The sequence below is a fragment of the Lipophrys pholis genome, assembly GCF_963383615.2.
Source record: "Lipophrys pholis genome assembly, chromosome: 12".
In the NCBI taxonomy this organism is placed as follows: domain Eukaryota; kingdom Metazoa; phylum Chordata; class Actinopteri; order Blenniiformes; family Blenniidae; genus Lipophrys; species Lipophrys pholis.
In genome coordinates this window covers 4203343-4212032 of record NC_137641.1, presented here as the reverse complement: position 1 = coordinate 4212032, position 8690 = coordinate 4203343, and the positions used below count along the sequence as shown (strand labels likewise).

The 8690-nt window shown below is 41.8% G+C and overlaps 1 gene segment (V, D, J or C); it reads right to left on the bottom strand.

The window, feature by feature from the left end:
* Positions 1 to 2759: 2759 nt before the first annotated feature.
* Positions 2760 to 8422, bottom strand: LOC308117880 (Ig kappa-b4 chain C region-like). The segment is given in 4 exons: positions 8418 to 8422; positions 6905 to 6983; positions 4322 to 4403; positions 2760 to 3269 (listed from the first exon to the last, which is right to left on the bottom strand).
* Between the last annotated feature and the right edge of the window lie 268 nt (positions 8423 to 8690).

Genomic DNA, 8690 nt, shown 5'->3' with positions numbered 1-8690 from the left:
TCTACTTTATTGCCCAAATGGGGGAACATCCAAACAGAGCAAACAAACATCAAACAACAAAAACAAACAATTTTAACAGACGATGCTCACAAATAATACATTAGTATAATCTTAAGCTCCATGGTATGAACTTATAAAGATAACTATAACAGATACAAATAAGGATGACATTATTTATTTTAAAAGAAAAGTATAATTAAAAAAAAAAAAAACACAAAAGAGACGAGGGAAGCAGAGGGTCTCATTATTCTTTTTGGAATAATTCTTTGTCGCGGGGTCCACCCAACAACCTTCCCAAACTGGGAAAACCGATGGCGTAGCCGTCAGCTGTGTTGTTGTTGTTTTTCTAATTTATTTTTCAGGCCTCTCCAAACCGTGAATCATACTATTTACAAAGTGCAAAATAAAATAAAAAATACCCAAATGTGAAAATAAACAAAAGCAAAGAAAACTCTATATACAAATCTGTACAGGTTATATACATATGAGTTCTTCCTCAACTTCAGGATACAACAATGAAGCTCCACCGATCAATACTTGCCACCACCTCTAACCAGAGTCCAACTCTCCCATCAGGCCCAGCACAGCCCGTTTTATCCGCTTAGCCCCTCCCACTGGGCGTAACCTTTCGCTGAAAAAATTCATTGTTTTTCTTAAACACAAACCCTACAACATAAATAAATAGATTTTCCATCATTTACGTTGCCGTCCCACAATAACCCCTCAGTAAACTCGGCAATAAGTTTTAAAGGAAAGAAATAATAACATTGTTCACGTGACTGTGAAACCTTCCGGGCCCAAAAGCATTTAACCCGACTGGTGGTATGGCCCGGGTTTGCCAGTCACCCTGCAGGCGCGTCACTGCCGGCTGTCCTCCGCCACACTGGAAGGTGAGTGAAGGTGTGTGTGAATGTCTGAGAGAGAGAGAAATCATACTGCTACAAGTGTGAACCCTTGGTCACGATACTGACAACAGAGGAGGAGAAACTGGCTTGTATGTGAGTGCAGGTTATTGCAGAGTAGGTAAGTGAGTGTGTGTGTGTGTGTGTGTGTGTGTGTGTGTGTGTGTGTGTGTGTGTGTGTGTGTGTGTGTGTGTGTGTGTGTGTGTGTGTGTGTGTGTGTGTGTGTGTGTGTGTGTGTGTGTGCGTTACGCGGCGGGTGCGCCGCGATGATATGTGCTACGTCATCGCGCGTGATGGAGCCGCTCCATCACATTCTTTAAATAACTCAATAGTTTTATTGCTTTTTTTCTGTGTTTATGTTACTGAGTGTTTTAATGTGTTCTTTAAGTTCAATATAAAACTGAACATAATCTGGGTTTACCTTTGCTAATCTGCATTGTGAAATTGTGAAATTTTCCAACTAGAATTGTTAAATCAACTATAAATTCTATGTCTTTATTTTGTAATGAAAATATGCAATTACACTTTTACAATGAATTTGAGCATGATTTTAGTTTTACACACTATATAATTCCTCTCTCACTTATCCGGGTGGCAAACACCGTCACCCAGATCACATTGCACCGATTAAGAACCTTCCTGAAGGTGGTGTCTCACACCGGACACCACCTTCACGTGGGCTCACCACCTGCAGGAAGGTTCTTAATTGGTGCAATATTGTCAGGTCCAACCTCTGAACATTTATTAATTCTGCAAGGAAGAACACACACAAGTTTAAGATTGGTTTTTACTCGCGAGGAGTACGGACAGAGAGTGTTTCAGTTACAATCTCCAGCTCGCTCTGAAAAACCTCTGCCGCCTCCTCTTCTTTTATTAGGGTTCCTCTTATCTGATTTCAAGGCACTTCCCATCTGCAGACCACATTCCTCCTAACCATAAAAGATCACAGTGGAGAAATTACAAGTCGTATTAGATGAGAAAGAATGTTGGTACAATGAATGTGATAACAATAAGATTATTCCAACAAATATGATCTGGGTGACGGTGCTCAGACTGACACCTCCACCACCCGGAAATGGAATAGAGGGAGAAAATGGATGATGGAAGATTCAAAATGTCTAAACCTTTAATAAACAGCAGGTTTTATCCTCAGAACTTCTTGATATTGTAGGTGACTCTTCATCAGGTGAAGTAACCCAGTGCCGATGGCTTTTATGACACAAATAGATATTGGTGACTCAGGACCCGCCAGCAGGCCTCGGGTGACGTCAGAGTATTCAAGCCCTCTGATTGGCTCGTCAGAGTTCACTCTCCAGCGCCAGCTGACTGCATCTGGAGCGAGCTGCATTCACAATATTATAGTTGTGTTTGTTTAATAGTGGTTTTGTCAACCTACAATGGCTAAAGGAGAAGATAAAGAGATGTGGTTGCAGATTTATTGTCAAAACAATTTTCAAGAATGACGTTTCCTAGAGGTCATTGAACGCACCGCAGGGCTCCAAGCACACAGAGGTCCGGTACAATTTACTTGTGCTCACTACAAGTTCCATGGAAAGGCTTTTTATACTGCATCTCTGCATGATGACCTGGTTTTTGTAGCCATAAAAAAGTGATTGAGGGGTGGATTGACTCAGACCAGCACTAGTGAAGGCCGAGGTCTGAAATGCAAGGCTGCCACTGTTACAATCTAATCCTACCATTTATAGGACATGCAAATACGTTTCAACTTCCAGCTTTTATTGAAAGATATAAATAAGGATGTGAGGATATAAACACTCTCATATAATATTTTTACATTCATCCATCTTTGCCATGATTATTTTATTGTTGTAAAAAAGTCATGAAAGACCAAAGATTGAGGTGAAAACTGTCTTTATTTTGTCAAAGCTTGAAGAAAATGATGATGAAAGAAGATGAATATTGATGAAGTCAGTTTGCTTTGATGATAGAAGAAAGTGAAAGAGGGTGAATGACAGAGGTGAGATCAGTGTGAGAGTAAAAGCAGTGTGAGAGTCCCAGTGAGTCCGGTCAGGACTGGGAACACTGGTCTCTCCTCAGTGTCTCTCTGAGGGGAGTCTGGGAGCCCCGGGTGGCCTCACAGGTCACAGAGCCCACCTTCCTCCACTGGTCTGCAGGGAGCCTCAGGGTGCTGCTCCAGCTGTAGAGGCCGTCCTTCTGCAGCACCCCGGGGCTCCTGCTCTCCTCCCAGCTGCTGCTGCTGCTGCTGCTGCTGCTGTCCTCCACCTTCCAGCTCAGACTCCAGTCTGAGGGGAAGCCCTCGTTGGCCAGGCACATGAGCGTGGCCTTCCCCTGCTGCAGCTCCTCTCTGGAGGGGGGCAGCACCGTCAGGGTGGGGCGGGTATCACCTAGGAGACACCAATCAAATTAGAGGACAGGGAGCACCCAGCTGTCAATCAACCAGCACACACCTGGACAGCTTTAGTGGGAGACAGCTGATTTGGTCCTGGAAGAAGTTGCTGTCAGAGGCTTTTTCTGCTCCAGCAGTCACTCACTCACACATTGTTCCACTTCCCTTTAAGAAGCCTCTCATGCACATCAGCACAGAGAGAATCATCCAACACTTTGACCTGAAATACCTCAAACTACACAGGAAGGAACACAAGCTGATGTCTCAACGTTTACTCTTCATTTGCATCAACGTTATCAGAAAGTTTACACTTTACAACGTATGACTGGAAACTTTAACATGAACTTCAAATCTAAATTAATATTTTCAATTATTAGGAGCAAAATGTGAAAAAAACAGTAAATAAAGATAACTTCTCAGGAGGATTTGATTATTCTACATTTATCATCAGTATTTCTATTTTAATGTAAAATAACAATATTAATAATACATTTTAAAGTAAGAAGAGAAACAGAATTGTGAAACATTCTATAGAACCAAGAATAAATCCAGCTGTGATGAAGAGACACTCAATAAAACAAGAAGAATAAAACCTGCACACATTCCAACACAAACACATTTCAAACAGTGGACATGTCAACTAAAACTCAGCCCAAAGACAGACCAGTGCACCAGAAATGTCCCTAAATACACAGGTCAGTGTAAAAACAGCTTCAACATGAGACTGGTAGAGTTAAAACAGTGTGTTCCACAGCCATCAGGCTCTAACTGAGCACATTTAAAGACTGACAATATCTTTTGTTTTGTCATTTAATCCTAATGAGATTTTAATCCGGTGTAAATTTAAAACTAATAACTTTTCTCTGTGATCAAATTAAAGTGAAACAGAGCTGAGCTAAACTACATGAAATCAATGGAGATTAAAACTTGATCACTACAATAATTATTAAGAAAAAAAAACATCTTTCTAATCTCAAATCATTCAAAACAAGGTTTAATGTATGAATTTGTATTATTTAGTTGAAAGTATTAAAAGGAGAATAAACTTACTTCCAACATCCAGTCTGGTTCCTCCACCGAACGTGTACCACAGTGATACAAACTCATTGAGCCGCTGTACAAAAACCTCTGACTGTAGAGAGACGCCACTCTCTGATTCTGAAACCAACAAACTCACCAAAACAACTTTTACCACCTGATCCTAACGGAACACAAGAGAACAGTTCTTTCATCTGCAATGTCTACTTGAAATACATATATTTATAGAGATTGTTTTAAAGATTATTTTATATTTATTCAATAATATCTTTTGGAATTTATTCCTAAATAGATTTGGCAGCAAAAATAGGAAATTTTTAAAAAGTAAAAACTACAGACGTATCTTTAATTATTCAGTTTAATTCCTTAATATTGTCATTAAAGTTTGAATCCAGAGTGAAAGTGAGAGATGAAAGTGATCCAGGTCCCTGTTGGAGTCAGTCAGAACATTTCCATAGAGCCACTTTGCATCAGCAGCACCATGCTCCAGTGCTCTGGGAGAGTTTATAGTCCTGACAGTTGAAGACTGGATGACTGACAGCCGTCCTTCATGACAACAGAAGACAGAGAAATCCTCCTCATCAGAAACATGAGTGTGATCTGCGTCCTCATCTGGACTCTCCTCTGCTGCTGCTTCACAGGTAAAGTCCAGAGAATCAAACTCCTCTCCTCTGTCAACATCCGTCCCTCTGAAATGAAGCCCACAAAACCATGAGGCTGCTTGATGTTTCTGTCTGTGTTTCCTCAGAGTCCAGAGGCCAGGTCACAGTGACTCAGCCTGCAGCAGTCAGCTCTGCTCTGGGAGCCTCCGTCACCATCACATGTAGGACCAGTCAGAAAGTTTATGTTTATAGTGATGGTGATCACTATTTAGCCTGGTACCAACAGAGAGATGGACAACCTCCTAAAAGGCTCATTTACTGGACCAACACACGAGAATCAGGGACTCCAGATCGTTTTACAGGCAGTGGATCAAACTCTGACTTCACTCTGACCATCAGTGGAGTTCAAGCTGAAGATGCTGCAGTTTATTACTGTCAGAGTGCTCATTACATCAACAGTCAGAGTGTGTTCACACAGTGAAAAACCGTCGTACAAAAACCTCCCTCAGTCAGACTGAACAGAAACTGACTGCTGCACACTGATACACTTCACTGAACACACACACACACACACACACACACACACACACACACACACACACACACACACACACACACACACACACACACACACACACACACACACACACACACACACACACACACACATTAGAAATCTCTAACATAAACTGAACTAATGAATTTATTTATTGAGATCAGATGTTTCTTCACCAGAGGCGGTGGTGTTTCAACATGTAAATACTTGGTGGTGAGATTTTATTTCAGGTCTACTGAGCGCAGAGTTCAACACCACTTCATACCAAACTAAAGTTTGTGCAGAAGTTTTGAGCTCCAACATCTTTATGACAACCATATACTGTAGGATCCCATCTTGTGAAAAGGTTTAACACGGGGAATAGCCTCTGATTAAATCATTTAATAAACTAAACTGTGTCTCGGTGGGGAGTTGAACACGGGCCTACTGATTGCAAGGAAAGAATTCCTCCACTAGACGAGCAGCATATTGATTTACAAGTGAGATTCTTACACAGATTTTATTATGACCTTACACTGACTTTACCTCCAGTTTCTCCTCTGAAGTCAGAGTTTTACATTTATACACCAGTAAATAATCAACCTCATTCATTTGGATTCTTAACTGTTAGCTCTCGCGGCGCATAAGCTGGCGTCACAACTCACTCTGGTTCTGTCAAGCAGTGCCTCCATTGACGCCAGCCAATCAGCTCTGAGCTTCTAAATCATCCTGGAGCAGGGCTTCGGGCTGCAAGCCCCACTCTCCATAAAGATCATGTGATCTGAATGAATGTACCACAGCCTGAGCATGAACACTTACATTTGACTGCATGAAATACAAACTGCATTGAGAGAGAGGAGCTAGTCCAACTCATGCAACCATCAGTGTGGATCAGGAGAAAACTCAGCCTGAAGCAGCAAGAGGAGACCAAGAACCAGGAAGTTCAATCCTCACACACAAATATGCAACTCAGGAGGAAGCTATATTCACAGAAAATAAAATACTATAGATGATCTTAAAGGATTAATAATGTACTTTACCTGCAGTTATTTTTCACTGGTTCATCAGGTGGTGCTCAGCTCCACCTGCCCCTAATGACCAACTGCTCCTGACCAGAGGTTATAATAATAATGTCCTGGGGAATTGCACCCCAGGAAATCCTATCTAAGGTCTTTTACTACATAATGTAGTACTACATACTACATAAGGTCAAACAGGTCCAAAAATACCACGAGACAAGACCATTTCCAAATTAATTAAAAAATATTTTTGATTAAATTAATAGATAAAAAGAAATAGAACTGAACAAGGTCACACACCAGTCAAACATGTTCACACTAAAATGAGCAACTGGACAAGAAAGAGGGTGAGGTCAGGGCCGGAGCTCAGCATGCGGCAGGGCAACCGAATGAGACGGGAATCCTCAACTGAATCACCTGTGACACTGCAAATACTCACAGAATCATAGTAAGAGGGAGACGACTGTGAAGACTGCACCACCACTACGGAGGAAACTGCTGCAGTCAACCTACACCACCTGGAGACGAAGAAAACACAGGTTAATAATCTCCCTAAATTTCTTTATTTGTTCCAACACATTCAAATCTTTATAAGAAAATCTTTTTTTCGACAGTTACATCATACAATACTATTGGTCATGCAATATTAATAAGCTCTGTCATTGGCTGGACAATGAAGCCGACACAGATCCTTCATGGGCTCAAATAGAACCGCGATCTTCAAGGTTCTCTCTCCAGTCCCTCCTCACTTCTCGTCTCCCTGTTAACATTCATAACATCTAACAGAACCCTGTTGTCAACAATTCCTTGAAAATCTGGCTGCAGTTCTGTAAATATTAAAGCTTGAATTACCCCTCAATTTAAGAACTGATTGTTAAAAACCATCTATTTCCGCCCTCCCTATCAAATCCTGCATTTTAAATCTGGCAAAACAAGGGCCTGGGGCCTCATTTATAAAACACTGCGTAGGATTCCTACTAAAAATGTTGGTGCGCTCTAAAGCTGAAAATGGCGTGCGCCCAAACAAATTCAGATTGGTGAAACCGTGCGTACTGCACTTTCCTGTTATAGATCACAGTCCACCTGGAAGGTCCCACAGTTGATGTCCCGCCCTCAACACGTCCACTTTCAACCATAAATGGTCGATGCAAAGTGTCTCGTCAATATTTTTGCATCTCAATCGGCCCGTTGATCGCCGGCATTTGACGCTAAATCCTGAGAGAAAAGAAGAAGAAAAGGAATTTTACAGAGAGAGAAATAGTCATGGAGGAGGTGGAGGTCAGGAAAATTATATTAGTTGGTGGGCACCAGTGTTGCCACAGTTACCTTGCAAAAGTAATCAGATTACTGATTACTAGTCACTCGCCTAAAAAGTAATTTAGTTACTTCATTGATTACTTGTTTTTAAAAGGAACTAAATTGGATTACAAGTAACTTTTTAGTTACTTTCAACAGTTGCCGACACCGCCCCACGTCTCTAAATAAAAAGGACAACTGGTTTGGCCACAAAGTGAGTTCTGATCACTGCCTGGCCTCCTGCTGATCCAGATTTAACCTTTGACCTTCATTCTTTGTATTTATATCTGACTCATTTTGTAATGATCAGATTTTTACCATTACTGGTATTTATTGACCCAGTTGTAGTCTGTTGTTGACCTTTTAATTACCCCCCTTGAGGAGAAATTAAGTCTTTTATTGATTGATTGATTGAAAAAGAAAAAAATGTCAAAAGAGTTCAACATCTCTGCAGTTGTGTTCTTGTGGCAATGATATGGTTTAGTGTTGACATTTCTTAGTTTCCGTTGTTTCGTGTCACCTGAACGCACCGTTAGAGCGAGTTGGTCTGTGATTGGCTGAGAGTGGAGAAGGGGGCGGGTCAGGTCGGACTGCATGCGCTGCGTATGTCTGTGGCCGTTTCCCAATTCTTAGAGCGCCAGTGTGTACTCGCTTACGTCATGAGGAACTACTTGCAGCGTCCTCGGAAGTGCGGAAATGCAAATTTACGAGGACGCATCGGCGTTAATGGAGAATTGGAACACGAGTACTTCATGACGCTGTGGCTGTCATGGCTGGATGATGGACCCTGAAGCTGAGGAGGAGGAGGAGGAGGAGGAGGAGGAAGAGGAGGAGGAGGAGGAGGAGGAGGAGGAGGAGGAGGAGGAGGAGGAGGAGGAGGAGGAGGAACCTGTTTCCTCTCTGGTTCAGCAGGAAGGTGATTTGTACCT